Source organism: Equus przewalskii, chromosome 19 (assembly GCF_037783145.1).
Source record: "Equus przewalskii isolate Varuska chromosome 19, EquPr2, whole genome shotgun sequence".
In the NCBI taxonomy this organism is placed as follows: Eukaryota; Metazoa; Chordata; class Mammalia; order Perissodactyla; family Equidae; genus Equus; species Equus przewalskii.
Genome location: NC_091849.1, coordinates 31,340,201 through 31,359,663, shown reverse-complemented (window position 1 = coordinate 31,359,663; position 19,463 = coordinate 31,340,201). Strand labels below are relative to the sequence as shown.

General features: G+C 41.2%; 1 long non-coding RNA gene and 1 other non-coding gene across 3 annotated transcripts; both read left to right on the top strand.

Moving 5' to 3' along the window:
* The first annotated feature begins 7,515 nt into the window (after window positions 1-7,515).
* Window positions 7,516-19,076, top strand: LOC103545685 (uncharacterized). Of its 2 annotated transcripts, XR_011530035.1 has the most exons (7): window positions 7,516-7,643; window positions 7,741-7,875; window positions 8,019-8,165; window positions 8,376-8,421; window positions 16,784-16,878; window positions 18,029-18,117; window positions 18,829-19,076. It is a non-coding gene; the product is annotated as an uncharacterized lncRNA (long non-coding RNA). The 2 variants fall into 2 exon arrangements; XR_011530034.1 differs by lacking the exons at window positions 18,029-18,117; window positions 18,829-19,076 and having other exon boundaries at window positions 16,784-17,009.
* Window positions 16,177-16,282, top strand: LOC139077550 (U6 spliceosomal RNA). The gene has a single exon (XR_011530173.1). It is a non-coding gene; the product is annotated as a U6 spliceosomal RNA (small nuclear RNA).
* Window positions 19,077-19,463: the final 387 nt, after the last annotated feature.

Genomic DNA, 19,463 nt, shown 5'->3' with positions numbered 1-19,463 from the left:
ATTTATTCTTTCAATCCAAGAACATGGGATAGCTTTCCATTTATTTGTCTCTTTTTAAATGTTTTTCATCAGTGTCTTATAGTTTTTAGTGTGCATATCTTTCACTTGGTTAAATTTATTCCTAAGTATGTTATTGTTTTTGCTGCTATTGTAAATGGAGTTGCTTTCCTAGTTTCTCTTTCAGATAATTTCGTGGTTAGAGTGTAGAAACACAACTGATTTTTGTATATTGATTTTGTATCCTTCAACTTTACTAAATTTGTTATTAGTTCTAAAGTTTTTTATTAGAATCCCCAGGATTTTCTATATATAAGATTATGTCATAGCCAAGATATGCAAACAGCCTAGGTGTCTGAAAATGGATAAATGGATAAAGAAAATGGCATATATAAGTATCATACACACACACACACACACACACACTCACACATTGGAATATAATTCAGCCATAAAAAAGAATGAAATCTTTCCATTTGTAACAACATGGATGGAATTTGAGGATATTATGCTAAATTAAATATGTCAGACAAAGACAAATACTGTATGTTCTCACTAATATGTGGAATCTAAAAACAAACAAAACAAAAACCAAAAACTAAGCTCATAGATACAGTGAACAGATTGTTGGCTGCCAGAGGTAGGGGATGGGGAGTGAAATGGGTGAAGGGGGTCAAAACGTACAAATTTCCAGTTATAAAATAAATAAGCCATCGGATGTAGTTGTACAGCATGGTGACTATAGTTGACTATACTGTATTTTATATTTGAAAGTTGCTAAGAGATTAAATCTTAAAAAAAATATTATGTCATTTGCAAATAGAGACAATTTCTCTTCTTCCTTTCCAATCTGGATGCCTTTTATTTCTTTTTCTTGCTTAAGTGCTCTGGCTAAGACTTCCAGTACTATGTTGAATAGAAGTGGTAAGAGTGAGCATCTATGTCTTGTTCCTGATCTTACAGGAAAGGCTTTTAGCTTTTCACCATTGAGTATGATGTTAGCTGTCAGCTTGTACTATATGGCTTTATTATGTTGAGATACATTCCTTCTATACCAAATTTTGCAAGTTTTATCATGAAATGATGTTGAATTTTGTCAAATGCTTTTTCTGCATCTATTGAAGTGATCATATTATTTTTATCCTTCTTTCTGTTAATGTGGTGTATCACATTTATTAATTTGTGTATGTTGAACCATATTTGGATTCCAGGGATAAATTCCACTTGATCATGGTGTATTATCCTTTTAAATAGCTCTTGAATACATATTGCTAGTATTTTGTTGAGGATTTTTGCATCTATCTTCACCAGGGATATTGAACTGTAATTTTCTTTTCTTGTAGTGTCCTCATCTGGCTTTGGTATCAGGGTAATGCTGGCCTTGTAAAATGAGGTTAGAAATGTTCCTTGCTCTTCATTTTTTTGAAGAGTTTGAGAAAGATTGGCCTTAATTCTTCTTCTTTAAATGTCTGGTAGAATTCACCAGTGAGGCCAGCTGGTCCTGGGCTTTTCTTTGCTGGGAGATTTTTGATTACTGATTCAATCTCCTTCCTAGTAACTGATCTGTTCAGGTTTCCTATTTCTTCATGATTTAGACTTGGTAAGCCATATGCTTCTAGGAATTTATCCAATATTTCTAGGTTATCTAATTTTTTGGCATATAATTGTTCACAGTAGAGTCTTATGATCCTATGTACTTCTGTGGTATCAGTTGTAATATCTCCTCTTTTGTTTATAATTTTATTTATTTGTCATCTCTTTCTTTCCTTAGTGAAGCTAAAGGTTTGTCAATTTTGTTTATCTTAACTTAGTTTCATCAATCTTTTCTATTGTGTTTTTAGTTGCTATTTCATTTATTTACACTCTGATATTATTTTCTTTCTTCTACTAACTTTGAGCTTAGTTTGTTCTCCTTTTTCTAGTTCCTTGAGGTGTAATCTTAGGTTATTTATTTGTAATATTTCTTAATGTAGGCATTTATTGCTATCAAATTTCCTCTTATAACTACTTCTGCTGCATCCTATAAGACTTGGTATGTTCTGTTTCCTTTTTTGGTTATCTCAAGAAATTTTTTTATTTCTCTTTTGATTTAGCCTTTGATCTATGGTTGTTCTGGAGTGTGGTGTTTAGTTTCCACATTTGTGAATTTTACAGCTTTCCTCCTGTTACTGGTTTCTAGTTTGATATCACTGTGATTGAAAAAGATACTTATATGATTTTTATATTCTTAAATATGTTAAGATTTGTTTTGTGACCTAACACTTGAGCTATCCTGGATAATGTTCTGTGTGCACTTGGGAAGAATGTGTATTCTGCTGCTGTTGAATATAATACACTGTATATGTCTGTTAGATCTGTATATGTCTAAAGTATAGTTCAAGTCCAATATTTCCTTATGATTTTCTGTCTGAATGATCTATCTATTGTTGAAAGTGAGGTATTGAAGTCCCCTACTATTATTGCATTACTGTCTATTTCTGCCTTCAGATATGTTTATAATTGCTTAATATATTTAGGAGTTCCAACGTTAGGTGCCTATATATTTATAATTTTATATCTTCTTGGTGAATTGACTCTTTAATCATTATATAATGACCTTCTTTGTCTCTTGTTACAGCTTTTGTCTGATATGAATATAGCTCATCCTGTTCTCTTTTGGTTTCCATTTGCATGGAATCCTTTTTCTATTCCTTCACTTTGAGTCTATGAGTGTCCTTAGAGCTAAAGTGAATCTCTTGTAGGCAACATATAGTTGAGAGTTTTTAAAATCCATTCAGCCACTCTAAATCTTTTGATTAGAGAATTTAATCCATTCACATTTAGAGTAATTGTTGATAGGTAAGCACCTACTATTTTATTAATGGTTTTCCAATTATTTTTAGTTTCTTTGCTCCTTTCTTCCTCTCTTTCTGTCTTCCACTGTGAATTGATGACTTTTGGTAGTGAAATCCTTTGATTATTTTTTCTTTATTGTTTATGTATCTACTGTAGGTTTTTGCTTTGTGGTTACTGTGAGGCTTTCATAATTCATCTTATATTAGTCTATTGTACACTGATAACTTCAGATGCATAAAAAAGCTCTACACATTTACTCCTCCTCCCACATTTTATGTCATTGATCTCACAATTTACATCTTTTTATACTGCGTATATGCTAACGAAATATTGTACCTATAGTTATTTTTAACACTTTGTCTTTTAACCTTTGTACTAGAGTTAAAAATGGTTTATACTCCATCTTACAGTACTAGAGTATTATCTTTATATAATTACCTTTACCAGTGCACTTATAGTTTCATATGTTTTCGTATTATTAATTAGTGTCCTTTCATTTCCATTTGAAGAAATCCCTTTAGCATTTCTTGTAAGGCATGTCTAGTGGTGATGAACTCCCTTAGATTTTGTTTGTCTTGGAAAGTCATTATCTCTCTTTTATTTCTGTGTTTTTTTTTTTTTTAAAGATTGGCACCTGAGCTAACAACTGTTGCCAATCCTTTTTTTTTTCTTTCTGCTTTTTCCTCCCCAAATCCCCCCAGTATATAGTTGTATATTTTAGTTGTGGGTCCTTCTAGTTGTAGTACATGGGACACCACCTCAACGTGGCCTGATGAGCGGTGCCGTGTCCGTGCCCAGGATCCGAACCAGAAAAACCCTGGGCCGCCGTAGCAGAGCGCACGAACTTTACCACTCGGCCATGGGGCTGGCCCCTCTCTTTTATTTCTGAATGATAATTTTGCCAGATAAAGTATCTTTGGTTGGCAGTTTTTTTCTTTGAGCACTTTGAATATATATCACCCCCTCTCTCATGGCCTGAAAAGTTTCTGTATTAATCTCTTCAATCTTGCTGAGCTTCCATAAAATAATTATTTTGAATTTCTTTTTAGGTAACTGACAGATCTCCATTTCTTTGAGATCAATTACTGGAAAATTATTGTGTTCCCTTTGTAGTGTTATGTTTCTGTGCTTTTTAGTGTTTCTAGTGGCTTTGTATTGATGCCTGTGCATTTGCAGGAATAGTCGCCTCTTCCAGACTTTTCAGACTGGATTCAGTGAGGAAAAACTTTCACTTGAAAGTGGTGCAAGAGTGCTGTCTGGGTGAGGTGCAGCATTTCCAGTTCTGGGAAGGGTACAGTGGTATAGTCTCTGTGCGGCTCTGTCAGCTGAGGTCAACACTGGCAAAGACTGTTGGGGTCCTTAGCTGGCAAGGCTACAAGTGTCTGTGATGGTAGTGGAGGCTAGGGCTTCTAGGATCCTCCTATTCTCCTTCTTGCTTATGGGGGAAAGTTCTAGTCAAGGAGATCTTTCTTAGTACTGGGTCTGGTGCGCTGGTCTGGTACTCAGAGTGGTAGTGGAGCTGGGGGTCTCAGTCTTAGAGGTGTACAGAACTAACAGAGTGCTTGAGGCCTGGGGCACAGGAGCAATTTCTGTGGCAGTGGCATTGATGTCTGTGGTCCAGGCATGTGCAGATCACCAACAGAACTGAGGTCTGGTTCTCTGAGGCTTGCAGTAGTGACTCAAGCCCTAGGGAGGGAGCAGGGCACAGTTGTATCAGGGGTCCAGGGATGACAGGGTGCAGCAGTGGGCTGGACCTAGGAGACTTGGCACAGAAACAGCATGCTCCAGTGATGATGGGTCAAAGCCTCAACTTAGGGACCAGAGAGTGGGGCACAAGGCATCACCAGTATGACCCTGGTGATGGTGGGTCAAAGGCACAACTTAGGACGCAGGGCGTGGGGCATAGTGCAAAGGCAGCTCAGCCCCAGTGATGGCAGGTACGGAAGCAGTGATTTAGGACCCAGGGGCCAGGGTGTAGAATAGCAGCAGCTCAGCCTTGGTGATCACAGGTCAAAGCCCTGACTCGGGATGCAGAGGGCAGTGCGTACAGCAGCAGAACCACCTGGGTGATGGTGGGTCAAAGCCCTCATTCAAGGTCCAGAGGGTGGAGTGTGGAATGGCAGTTACACAGCTCCAGTAGTGGTGGGTCACAGCTCCAATTCGCGACCCAGAGAGCAGAGCACAGTGCAGCTGCAGCTCCAGTCTCTGTAGATGGTGAGGTGCTGTGATGTCTCAATCCTGGGCAGCAGAGTGCAGTCATGACTTGGGCCCCCCAGAGCAGGTCTCACCACAGCAGGAGCTCCAGCCCCGGGAAGGAGATGAAGTGGCAGGGACTCCGGGCAGCTCCGTCAGCTAGATTCAGCATTAGTGAAGATTGTGGGGGTACTTGGTAGCAAAGGATGCAAATGTCCACAGGGGAGAAGGACTGCTGGAGTCTGCCTGTTCTCCTTTTCCCTGTGGGGTGAAATCCCTCCAAGGGGATCTTTCTTGGTGCCGAGTGCTCCGGACTGGCGGATGGGGTGATGCAGGTAAAATGCTTCCTTTGCTTTCCTATGCAGCCATTCTTGATTGTTGTGCTCTACAGAATTTCTGCTCTGTCTTCACTGTAGTCCAGAACATTCCCAGAGCTATTTTCGTCAATTTGTAGTTGTTTATTTATTTATTCAGAAGCAGGTGTGGTACCCTATATATTTTAGCTAACTAATTAGTTTTTCTTTTTACCTTTTGATTTTTTTTGTTTTTGCTGTTTTTATGGAGGAGATGAGCATTGGGACCTCCTAGTCTGCTACCACTCTGACTTCAGTTTGAACATTTTCAAGTCAGTTGTTTTAAAGTCTTTGTCTAGTAGGTTTGCCATCTGTTCTTTCTCAGCGACAGTTCTGTGGATTGATTTTTTCCTTTGAATGGACCATACTTTCCTGTTTCTTTGTATGCCTTGTGATTTTTTTTTGAAAACTGAACATTTGAATCTTATCAATAACTCTGGAAATCAGACTCTCTCCTTCCCCAGGATTTGCTGAGTTTTTTGGTTTTGCTTTTATCTTTTGGTTGTTTTTGTTGTGTAAGGTATCTCTGTGGCCGAAATTTCCTGAAGTGTATACTTAGGAACTTCTCAGATCTTTTATGAGCCTGCACCTTTCCCTGGGCATATGCAGTAACTTTTTAAATTTCCCCATATTTGCAGTTGCTTTTGGATGTTCTAGTCCTTATATGCCTGCCTCCAAAAATTTTTTTAAAAATGGAAAATGAAGGGAGTAAAAATTCCCAAGCCCTTTAAACGCCCTTGATGTTGCTTCAACAGGAGAAGAGGCTTGTAATAATGGCAATGGGAGTTGCAAATGTAAATGCCTGCCTCTTTGCTGCACCTCCTTGATCAAAAGCAGCAAGCAGCAATCAGAACACTCATCCCTGATATTTGGAGGACAGGGTTCTAATTGCCCACCTTAACTCCTGCAAGCTGCTCTAAGGACACATGCTGGCTGCCTGCAAAGGCCTAGAGGGTGGAGGGTGCAAAGCCTCTAAGGTGCTAGGCTGAAATTGACTGAAGTCAACTACAATTTAACATCCAGGCCTTCCCCTGGAAGTTGCAAGCCTTCAGTAGACCCTAGCATTCCAAAATAGTTACATCAGATGGATTCTACCAGTGCAATTGTTGTACAGGTGGCAATATGGATGACTGATGCTTCCTATTCCACCATCTACCCTGACATCATTCCTTCATAGTCAATCATTGTAATTTAGGGATTCTAGTGAATTTGTCATAGTATCTCCTTATGGATTTTTAAAATTACTTTACTGAGATATTTTTCACATGCCATTCACCAATTTAAATATACAATTCAATAATTTTTGGTATATTCACAGAGTTGTGCAACAATCACCCCAACCAATTTTAGAACATTTTCATCACCCCCTAAAAGAAACCTCATACTTATTAGCAGTCACTCCTCATTTCTCCCATCACCTTTCCCCCAGCCCTAGGCAAGAGTTAATCTAATTTCTGTCTCTATAGATTTGTCTATTATGGACATTTCTTAAAAGTGGAATCATACAATGTGTGGTCCTTTGTGACTAGGTTCTTTCACATAGCATAGTCTTTTCAAGGTTCAGTCCTGTTGTCATTATGGTTTTAATTTGCATTTCCCTCATCTAATGAGGTAGAGCACATCTGTGTATGTTTGTTTATTATTTAGATTTCTTCTTTTGTGATTTTCCCATTCATCCACTTCCCCTGTACTCACCATGCTCTGTACCCTAGGAGACTATCCTCTATTGACTACTTATAGTATGGACTACTGTACCTCCAAATGCTCCCTAGCTTATGCGCTTCCATTTGAGTTTGGCAAATTGCAAGCATTAGACTATTCATCTCTTAAATAGTCTGTCTTGGGGCCAGCCCGGTGGCGCAGCGGTTAAGTTCGCATGTTCCGCTTCTCGGCGGCCCGGGGTTCGCTGGTTCGGATCCCGGGTGCGGACATGGCACTGCTTGGCAGCCATGCTGTGGTAGGCGTCCCACGTATAAACTAGAGGAAGATGGGCACGGATGTTAGCTCAGAGCCAGGCTTCCTCAGCAAAAAGAGGAGGACTGGCAGTAGTTAGCTGAGGGCTAATCTTCCTCCAAAAAAAACAAAAAAAAAACCAAAAAAAACAAAAAACAAAAAAAACAAACACAAAAACAAAATAGTCTGTCTTATACTCATTGATCTGAGAAGTTTTTATATATTCTGTGTATTAGTCAGTCCTTGGTTTGTACAGATACAGCAGAACTTCCCAATCACTGCCATCCACCATGGGATGCCCCAGGAGAAGAGGTGAGTCAGAGATGGAGAAGATATTTTGTGTCCTTTTTGAATTCTCTCAATGATCTCAACATTTTTCCAATGTTTTTTTCTCACAATTCCTTCTCAGTATGAGCAGTTTAAAGATTTTCAATGACAAATTCTTATGGCTACCAACCTATTTGGCCAAGCCCTGGACATCGATCAGGTGAAGACTGCCTTTAACTTTGACATTCGTAAGGGTTCTGACACATACCTACATTGGGTAAGTCCCACACCCAGAAGGACATCCCAGGGTCCTCTCCCACTCCCTCTTTTTCTTTATCTTTTCATACGTTACATCTTCATCCCCCTTTTGGGTGTCTTCTCTATTTGGGTCTTCCAGTGCTACCATCTGTCTCCTTCCAGGTGGCCAGAGCAGACCATTTAGGCACCAAGTGTCAGCCACCACGTTTGTGTCAGATGAGAATGATGCCAAGATCCTCAATGATGTGCAGGATCACTTTAAGGTCCATATTAGTGAACTGAGTGATGAGAGAGACATCTCCTCCTACAGTGAGTATTGATCTCGTGAAACTGGCTTCTCCAACTCTTTAGATTCTCCTCGTTCCTTAGTGGACAGTCATGTGCCACAAGACAACATTTTGGTCAATGACAGACCACATATACAATGGTGGTCCCATAAGATTACTACCATATAGCTTAGGCGTGTAGTAGGCTCTACCATCTAGGTTTGTCTCAGTATATTCTATGATGTTTCCACAGTGACAACACCATCTAATGACACCTTTCTCAGAACGTATCCCTGTTGGTAAGTGATGCATGACTGTATTTGTTTTAAATCCTATCTTGCATGTAATGGGCATGTAATGCATAATGGGTACTTGACAAGTTCATGGCTCCCTAGTCTTTATGCCAGGTTGGGATGTTTTGTGGACCTCTATGTAGGGTCTTTTTCCTCTCTCATTAACTTATTTTTCTTTCTCCACCCCCCAAGTCTATCCTTTGAATCCACATGCCATAGAAACATTAGCAAGTATGTGCATATGTGCTTCTGCCATCCTCACTTTTGCCTTTCCATGCCTTATTCCAACTGTGCCATGTTTTCTCTTCAGCTGAACAGACATGGTAGAGGGTTTACCCATTCTTCCCCTCTTCAGGAGATGACACCAAGTGTGGGGGTAAAGTGTGCCATCTACCCCTGACAACCCCATCCCACAGCTTCCCCCTTTTGCATCACCACCACTCCTAAACCTCCATTTATGATTTGGCAGAATTTTTAAAATAACATTACAATGAAACATGTGTATCTGTGGTATCTGTAAATGACTAAATTTGAGGTGAGGTAATTTTTGGGCATGATCCAAAAAAATTCCTGTAAAGACTTGGGGCTTATGTACCATGCTGTGGAGTCCAGGTCAATGGGTGGTCAATGTAGTTTTCTTTTCTTGTAGTGTCTTTGTCTGGTTTTGAGATCTTGGTAATGCTGGCCTCATAGATGAGTTAGGAAGTTTTTCCTCTTTTTCATTTTTTGGGAAGACTTTGAAAAGGATTGGTGCTTCTTCTTCTTCAAATGTTTGTTAGGATTCAACAATGAAGCCACCTATTCTAGGATTTTTCTTTGTTTTCGATTACTCATTCAATCTTCTTACTAGTTATGAGCCTATTCAGATTTTCTGTTTCTTCATGCTTCGGTCTTGGCGGTTGTGTGTTTCTAGGAATTCATCCATTTCATCTAGGTTTTCCAATTTGTTCACATACAGTTGTTTTTCACAATACTTCTTACAATCCTTTTTGATTCTATAAAATCAGTAGTAATGTCCCACTTTTTCTGGTTTTAGTAATTTGAATCTTCTCTCTTTTTTTCTTAGTAGATCTAGCTAAAGGATTATCAATTTTCATTGATATTTCCAAGAATACCTTTGGTTTCATTGATTTTCTGTCTTGGTTTTCTAGTCTCTGTTCTATTTTTCTCTGTGCTAATTTTTCTTATTTGCTTCCACCTGATAGCCTTGGACTCAGTTTGCTCTTCTTTTCGTAGTTCCTTAAGATATAAAGTGAGGTAGGAAATCTTTTTAAAATCTGTCCACTTCCATTCCTGCTGCAGTTTGAGTGCCTGACCTGGCATAGAGCCCTAGACACGTCAAAGGGAGATCCTGGAATGTTCTTCTGTCAAATATCTCCTGAATGTTCTAGACCAGTTGGGCCGTCACATGACTGCAGCCCCAGCTCGTGTCATATGGGGCAGAAGAGCTGCTCGCTTAGGCCAGCCAATCTCAGAATGAGGGAGAATTAAAAGGTTATTGTTTTATTTGGGGACTGTTTGTTACTCAGAAATAGATAGTAGGAACACAGACCATATAATTTAAGACTATTACTGTTTTTATTTATTGTCTGTCTTTCCTCTCAGACTATAAGCATCAAGAGAGCAGGCGTTTTTTTCTGTTTTGATTAATTGATCACCAGGCCTGGAACAATGCCTGGTACAGAGGCACTCACTAAACATTTGCAAGTAAATGAATAAATACTGTGACCAGATTCCTTAAAGCTGAGTCTAGGGCTTGAAAGGGGGAGTTTATTGGTGTTTGGTTTTGAGGGTCTTCTGTGACGTGTGTGTGTTTGATACCTACCAATTTGTCCCAGTTTCCTGAGCCCCTGAAAAGCGCTCTCCATAGAGCTGCACTGTACTTGGGGTCCAGCCACCCAGGCACTGCCCACAGCCTGGGATGACCACCAGCTGCCTCCTCGAACTCCTGTGTCCTAGAAGGGAGCCCACCTGCCCAGCTCACAACCATGCTCAGCGACAGCATGTGGCGCCCTTTCCTATGAACCCCAAACCCCTGGGTCAGTCTTCAGAGTAGAAATGAGATTTGGGGTTGGTGCTGCAGAGCTCCTAAGTTCAGGGGTTGGGGTTATCAGAAAGTGAGGCCAGTGGTGTCCAGTCTGAGGATCTGGGTACTTGTGTCACCAGAGAGGAAAGAGGCAGGACCCCAGAGTTCTCAGGCAGCAAGCTGCGGAGGGTGCAGGGGCTGCCTCTAGGAACCTGGGAAATGCATAATAGGTTGCCTGGGTCTGCTGGCGAGGTCCTTGTAGCCCTTGTTTGTGTCCAGCCCCCAGGTCATGTCCAATGCATGGTTGTCTAGGGCCCCTCAGCCTGGGGCAGAGGCTCCAGGTCTCATAGGCAAAGAAGGAACAATTGAGCCTACCTGCCTAGCTCACAACCATGCTCAGCAACAGCATGTGGGGCTGGGCTCAGATCACCTGTGAGGTCCTGGTGCCGGGAGTGGGACCCTGGAAATCCCAGAAATTCAGGACCAGGACTGGTCCCTACAGGGTCAGTACAGCACCTGCCCTTTGCTATCAGCCAGTACCCAGAAAACCCTCTCCAAACACAGTCCACAGGTGGCCCCTAGGCCAGCCATTCCTATGCACCTCCCTTCTCTGTCTCCATCCCCTCTCTTTCTCATCACCTCTCTGCCCCTGATGTCCCTATTTCCTCCCTGTCATCACTTCCCTGGGGGGCATCCCCTCCTTCCTGGACCTGCCACCCCAGGGCTTCATCCCCTGAGATCCCAAGTTGAGAGACTCAATGGACTGAATCCCAGATGGAGGGACCTCCAGCCCCAGCTGCAGTAGGAGGAACAAGTGACAAGGACTCAGCAGTCCAAGGTCCCATGCCTGGAGACTGAGGGGATCCAGTGGGATGCAGCCAGGACCTGGGATTGGCTATTATGTCCTGAGGCCTCACTGGGCATCAATGTGGGGATGAGGAAGCTTTTGAGCAGCGTTGGACTTCACAAGGGTCAGGCTTGAGGGTATGGCAGGGATTGAAAGAGAAGAGAGCTCAGGAGCCCTTGTGCCTTCCTCTGATGTTTCCTTCTCCTTCTGCAATCCCTCTCCCCAGCCCCTTGATGGGAACACCTCAGAACGCTGAAAAGTGGAAATATTTTTTTCTACTTCCTATTTCTAAATTTTTCAAAACTGAATTTTTAAAAAATCATCTCTTATTTGGAAACATCTCAATGTCTACATAATATTCATAGTGTGGATTTGCACATTGGGACTAAGAGCACAGCTCCCCGAGGACTTCTGTCCCCCTCAGCAAGGCAGAAGAGACCCTCTGTATCAAGGGTCACACCTGGTGCCCCAAAATGTCTCTCCTGAAGGAGGCGTCAGGCAGACCTGAGACCTTGTATGAGTATACTTCCACCCTACAAGGGTCAAGAGTGAACCCATGGACTTTGTTTAACACTCCTCCTCCCTCATTGGGGGGTTGCACCCCATAATCAGTGGGTCAAGAAAGGATCCATGGACTGAAACTAATCTCCAACGACCCCACACTTCCTCACCTTCATTGACAGAGCCCAAGTGAGAGCCCCAAACCTCTGCTCCTCCCCACTTTCATCTCTCACACACTCACCGCCATTACTTGCCTTGAATCCCCCAGGACTAATCTCCTTATTTCCTTTTCCCTGTTTGTGTCAGTCATCCCTGGTTCCCAAATATCCTGCACTCTCATCCCCACAAGGCTCTGCACATGCCCATTCTGTCACCTCTCACACCCCCTCATCAACTCCTGAAACCTGTCCACTGCGCCCCCTGCACTTCTCAGTCCATGATGAGCAAAATCTCCAAAGTTCTCTCTCAGGATGCTCCCTTTACCTCGCAGCTCTGACAGAAACCTGGGTCTCCCTGAGGACACAGCTCCCTCTGGAGTCCTCTCCCACGGGTGTTTTCCCTCCCATAGACCTTGTATCCCTTAGCTTGGAGGTAAGAGGTCCCTCATTACATCCAACCCTCCTTCTCCATTCTTATTTTGGCTAGTGACCTTGTTTGCTACTTCACTGAGAAAACCAAACACATTAGAAGACAATTTTTACCGATTTTTACCACCATCTACTCACGTAGTTGCATCTGCATGCTCAGGATGAGCCTTCCATCCTTTATCATAGGTTAACAATCCATGCTCCCAGCCAGAGCCAGTCCCTCTGCTGGTGCAAGAATTAAGGAGCAAGAGGCTTGGGTGTCTGACCCAGCAAAAGTTGTAATCCCTTGCTCAGTAACAAGACCTGAGCCAATTTTCAGATTCAGAACCCTTTGACTTAAGAAGTGTCCAAATCCCTAGGAGGAAGGACCTTGGAATACCACGGCAAGTAGGTACTGGAGCAATGCCCTCGGTCTTTCTGCAAAGGAACCTACAGCCATTTACTCAAGTGACTGTACACTGAGGAAAGAGAAGTTTGCCAGAAATATTGAGAAATATTGTACATCAGGTTTGAGCTGACATTGACACCTCGATACCCACGGCATCATCACGTCCCCCATTGCAGTACAGACTTACAGATGCCAGTTTATAAATGGAGTCCTAGACAAAGTCTAGTTCACAAGGACCCCTGATTCCATAGATCTATGCTGTTATTTCCCCAATCTCTGAGTGCATAATTGGCATTGATATACTTTGCAGTTGGAGTAACCTCTGCACTGAGTCCATCGCTGGTCTGTGGAGTAAGGTCTCTCATAAGGTAGAAGGCCAAAGGGAAACCTCTGAAACTGGCCCCATCCCGGCCAAATCAGAAATGACAGTATGTTCCAGGAGCAGGTATTGTGGAGGCTTTTGCAGGTATTGTAGGGGTTAGCACCAGCATTAGAGACCTCAAGGACGCAGGAGTGGTGTACACTCAAGTGACTCCATTTAATTAATTTAATTAATTTAATCAAGTGACTCCTCCATTTAATTCAGCAATTTGGCTCAGTGGAGACCTGATGGAGCTCAGAGAATACATGGGATTATTTCAGATATAACCAAGTAGTGGTCCTGATGCAGCTGCTGTGCTGGATGTGATATCACAGCTAGAGCCAGTTAGTAAGGCCTCAGGCACATGGTATGCAGCTGTTGATTTTGTGAGTGCATTCTGTTTCATTCCAATAAGAAAAGTGGAGGTGGAATGATTAGCATTCACAGGAACAACAATATTTATTTATAGTTTGCCTCAAGGCTCTTTTAACTCTCCTTCTCTCTGTAACAAAGTCTTAAGAGCTCTGGACCTCTTGGATATCCTATAGAATATCACATTAGTTCATTTAACTGACATCATCATGTTGATTGGGATGGATGAGCAACAGGTGGAAAGTACAAGGGAGGCCTTGGTCAAACACATGCGTCCCAGAGGGTGGAAGATAAACCTGACAGAGACTCAGGGAGTGGCTGCCCCAGGTCAGTTCTGGAGGTCCAGTGGTTAAGGGTATGCAGGGATGTCCCCTTCAAAGTAAGACACAAAGTACTGCATATTGTGTCCCTCACTACATAGAATGAAGGATACAGCCTGGTATGCCGCTTTGGGTTCTGGCAGCAGCACGTTCCACACTTAGGTATGTTATTTGGCCCATATTCTGGGTGACACAGAAGGATGCCTGTTTTGAGTGAGACCTGGACAGGAAACGACACTGCAGCAGATCCAGACTAACAAAATTATTTTCATCTGTATAGCAACAACCTTGTACTTACTTCATCTTGTAAAATCTTCTCTTTATCCAACTTCTCCCACCAGTGTCCCCCTCTATTTTGCTTGTCTTTGTATTATCTCTGAGTTAATAGTCATTTGTTGTTTTAAGCTGCTGAGTTTCAGCGTAATTTGTTACACAGCAATAAATAGCTAATCAGGCTTTCTTAAATTTCTATTATTCTATAGGTATTGTCAACATCTCTTTTATTTCCTCGAACCTTGAAATGTTATCTATGCTCAATTTCAATTCCTCTCCTCTCTTATTTTTTATATTTTTATTTTCTTTTGTCTTTTCTCCTTCTTTTATTCTTCTTATTGGATATTTCAAACATATAAAATACTGCTTTGTGGTTATGCTAAAAGGAAGCATTATCTAGGTATATAAGCTAAAAGTGTAACACCAATGTATACGGAATAAAAGTAAAGTATAGGAAGTGACTGAGAGTCTGAAAATAAAACGCCTGGGTGATTCTGCAACTCAGGAAGTGACTTTCAACTCTTATTTCCTTCCTTCCCCTGAGTTTGTTTTCATTTCAGAACAAACACATGAGCAACATGAACTCTTACACATTCCTGGCAAAAGTTTAAATTGGTGCTAGCACTCTGGAAACCAAATTAGCAAGGTCTAGAATGGTTAAAGTACACATCCCATAGAATCCAGCAATCCCACTCCTGATCATACACTCTGGGGAATTTCTTGCCTGTGTGCCCCAGGAGACACGTACACTAACGTTTACAGCAAAATCTGGAATCAACCACAAACACATCAATAGGAAATTAGCAAAATTGTGTATAGTCACAAAATATAAAACTTCAGCACTAAAAATGAACGAACAACAGTGTCATGCATGAGGAATAAGTCTGCTACAGGGAATGTTGAGTCACAAAATATACATGGAGTATTTCACGGTACATAAAGTCCCCAAACAGGCAAAACTAAATAATATTTGGTTTGGGGCTATATACACTTATTGTAAAATCTTTAGAGAAACTCAAGGGAATAGTGAACACAAGACCAGGATAGAGGTTACAGCTGGGGGATGGGGTTCGGGAGGCGCCCACAGTGGCTTCATAGGTTCTGCTTCTTACACTAGTGGTAGGTGCCCAGGTAATCACTTGGTCATAACTTCTTAAACTGACATTTTTAAAACTGCAGCTTGTGAACATTCCTGGTTAATTTCTTTTTAAACGAAAAAGAAAAGAAATTACCAAAGATCATGGCAAGGATCCTTATCAAAAACTACCACATTGGAGCAAAGCCACGGACAATGTTATGAGCAACGTGAGAAAGAGGGCCAGGATACCATAAAAAATTAGTCTTGGCTAGAAATGGATCATTTGATCTTTTTCTCACTGGGAGCTCTTTAGATTTTCTGTACAGTGTTCAATCTGATGTGCCAGGCAATTCTATCTTGTGAAGGTTTTGAGGTGCTGCTTACATTTAACCTCACTGGAGTAAATGCACTTACAGAGTTGGAAAAGACCATTGTTGATCAATATAAGGTAAACTGGGAAATTTTTAAAGGAATAACTAGTGATAGAGCAGAAAATATGAATGGAAAACACAACAGAGATGCTTAAAAACAATTTAGAGGCACATGATAACAATGCATTTCAGAGTCACACTGGTGTCCAAATCATATCTACCAAATCTCATCAAAAAACACAGTGAAAGATGTTAAATTTATTGTAAGATGTCAACTAAATAGTCAGTGCCTGGAAGACTTAGTTCCTAGATTGACGTTAACCATTTCTGCCTATTGCATGACATCAAAATCCTTGTCATGATGCTAAGCCTGGAGTAGAATGAGGTATGAGAGCCACATTTTTCTTACTGAAAAGCAATCTGATTAGGTAAATATTTTTGAAGATGATATTTAAGTGAGAAATTGGCACTTTAGTTAATACTTTTAGCATTCTTAACAAAGGAAATTTAAAACTTGGAAGGAAAAACTCAGATTATTTTACAGGCATTATTATTATGGCATGGAAGTCTTGGAACCACTTGATCTAGCAACTAAGTATATATTCTCAACTTTGTTGCAACTTATTGAAGAAATATTGTGCCTGCTTTGGCAGCACGTATACTAAAATTGGAACATACAGAGAAGACTAGCAGGGCCTCTGTGTGAGGATGACAGGCACATTCGTGAAGCTCCTTATTTTTAAAAGAAAACAAAACATTATTATTAAAGGCCTTTGCAAGAAAAACCTAGAAATATTGTTGTATCTCTTTTCTCCGGTCTCAAACTTATTCTTAATCATTAATTTCCAAAAGATAAATTTAAAGTATTAAAAAAAGAATCAGATAAAAAAAATTTGACTTACAAAATCCTGAAATGATATTTAATTTTTATTTTGGCTTTAATATGTATCTAAATTCTTAGATACTCCTCCCTTCCAGAGGTGGAGCTTAATTCCCTCCTCTTGAGTGTGGGCTGCACTTAATGGCTCACCGCAAACTGATAGAATAAGGCTCGTGGAATGGTGTGAGACTCTGGGTCTAGGACATAAAATACATTGCAGCTTCCATCTTGGTTGCTCTCTCAGATCATCTGCTCTGGGGAAAGCCAGCTGCTATGTCATAAGCAGCCCTATGGAAAGGTCCATGTGGCTAGAATCTGAGGCCCTCTTCCAACAGCCATATGAGTGATTCCTGTGATTTCATAGGAATCCCCCAGCCCCAGTCAAGCCACCAGATGATGCAGACCTGGCTGACAACTTGACTGCAAACTTGAGAGAGGCTGTGAGCCAGAAGCACTCAGGTAAACCACTCCTAGATTCTTGATCATCAGAAACTGGGAGAATAAGTGTTTCTTGCTTTGAGCAGCTAAGTTTTGACTAACTTGTTATGTAGCAGTAAATAACTAATACAGTGTCTATGGTGGAAAACAAATTATTGCACTTTAATTTTCATTTGCTCTAAATTAACTATAAGATATTAAGTATGTCATTTGGTTTTAGGATTTAAGGAGAATTTTCATTATTAGACAGGATGTATTTTATCACCAGTCAAACAATCTATCTACGTGAACTTCAATTTCCATCTGTGACCCAATTAAACACAAAAGAAAGAACCAGGCCAAGCTAGCTTGATTTTGTAAAGGACCTCCCATAACCACTCCCTGGTTATTCACCCTCCCCCCAGTTAGTCACTCAAACATTAATGTAGGTGCTGCCGTGAAGGGATTTTGTAGATGTAACTAAGGTCACAGGGGGATTATCCTAGGTTGGACTGTCCTAATCAGGTGAGAACTTAGGAGTCCCTGAGCAAAGAGATTCAAAGCGTGAGAAGGATTCAATGTGAAAGAGGTTCTTCAGTGTGGGCTTTGAAAATGAAGGGTCACCTGGTAAAGAATGCTAGTGGCTACTAGGAGCTGGGACCAGCACCCACTTCCCCTCCACCAGCTGGCAAGGAAACAGTGACCACAATCTTATAACTGTAAGGAACAGAATTCTGCCAACAGCTCTGTATGAGTTTGAAGGGGTATCCCACCTCAAGATGAGAACCCAGCTTTGTGAGACCCTGAACAGAGGACCCATCCATACCATGCCTGGATTTCTGACTAAGGAACTGTAAGCAATTAAATTGGTGTTGTTTTAAGCCACTATGTTTATGGTAATTTTTATGCAATAATAGGAAACTAATATACAGGTTCACTGTGCAACAGATAAGCACATAGCATTTTTTCCACTGGGATGAAGTTATGAACTGATATGCATACTAGTTGCATGAGATAAAACCTTTTCTGATTTTGTGATGTAACTAAACTCTAATGCAGTCAAATTTCATTCTTTCATTCAACATCAACTAATTTAATGCTCACTATGTATCAGGAATGGCTTTATATGCTAGGGATACAACTTTGATTTAAACAGCCCAAAGCCCCTGTGTTCATGCACTTTACATTCTAGAGGCTTCCCAAGAGTGAGACGGAGCCATTGGAGTGTTTTAGTGAAGAAATGACACATCCTGACTCACATTAGCAGGATCACTGACCACGGTGAGGAGCAGAGTCCATGGGTAGTAGGTGAGGAGGTGGTGCTGGTGCCACAATTCAGGAGTGAGAGGGTGGTGGAGACTAAGGGGAGAAGAGGCCCTGAGAGGTGAGAGGACAGAGAGAAGGGCTGGAGGAGCAGGGGTGGGGAGAAGAAGCAGAGGGAAGGAATTCTAAAGCAATGGAATGCCCAGCTTTAAATCTATTGTTTTAGAGATTTTTAACAAATATGTATCTACAGGGTTTAGCAGGATATTCTCTGCATCTAGTACTTACTACCTTCTGTGGGGCTGCCTAAAAACCAAGTGCTTCCTTATGTTAATCAGGATAAAAAAAATAACAGGTGCCCCAATATAATATGCACATCCCTTAGGTGTCAGTTCATAAACATAGGCAATGCATAAGCATTGATAAAGGGCATTCTGATTGCACTAAATACTTGTAACTTTGAGGTGATTAAAGTTTGTATACTCTTCTAGTTGAAATATACAGTAACAAATTGTGCTTTTGAAGCCAGGTACCTGAGGGTTATTGTAGATATTCAATATGAACATGACTGCCTTTCCACCTTGTTCCCAACACAGACATAGATGAAGACAGTGGGTGTTGAAAATCTGTACCTGAGGGTTACTGTAGATCGTGATTGCCTTTTTCAATTTGCTGTTTAACCTGAGGGGTGACTCAGGGGTCATGAGAATTTATGAGCTTGTTTTGCAGAAGAAAGAGAATGCCTTTGGGGAGGACGACCAGCCCCCAGAATTCATGCCCAGGAGACATATTGCCCAATGGCTTCTCTGGAGTGAAAGATTACCCCTTTGTTTCTCTGAAACTCGTCCTGCCAAGTCCCTTATCTCTATAAAACTCTCTGCTTTCTTCTTCTGTTGTTAAGGAGGATTTGAGAGAACCCATCCTCCCACCTTCTCCTTTTGGCCAATTCCAATAAAACTTTTCTCCATTTCCAAGCACCAATGGCTCAGTGATGGGTTTATTGCGCATTGGGCACACGAATTTGAGATTAAGACATTCGGTATCACTTCCGTATGTTTCTTTGTATTGAGGATATATCTGGGACTCACAAACTCAGGGCTATGGAATGAAGATAATTTTAAAATACAACACAGGAGTCACTGATACATCGGGAAAGTTTAAACTTAGGAGCTTTGTGAGTCTGACTGCAGGGCTGTGTAGACACATTTCTATAATAAGGGGCCAAAATCACTTTTACAGATTAGATTCTGATTTTCAGGGGTTTTCAACATTGTGTTACCCACTGTAGTTAATAAACAAAAAAGAAACGGGTCTCAATGGGAATCTCTACCCGGTGTTTTCAGGCACAACTCCTCCAGCTTTAA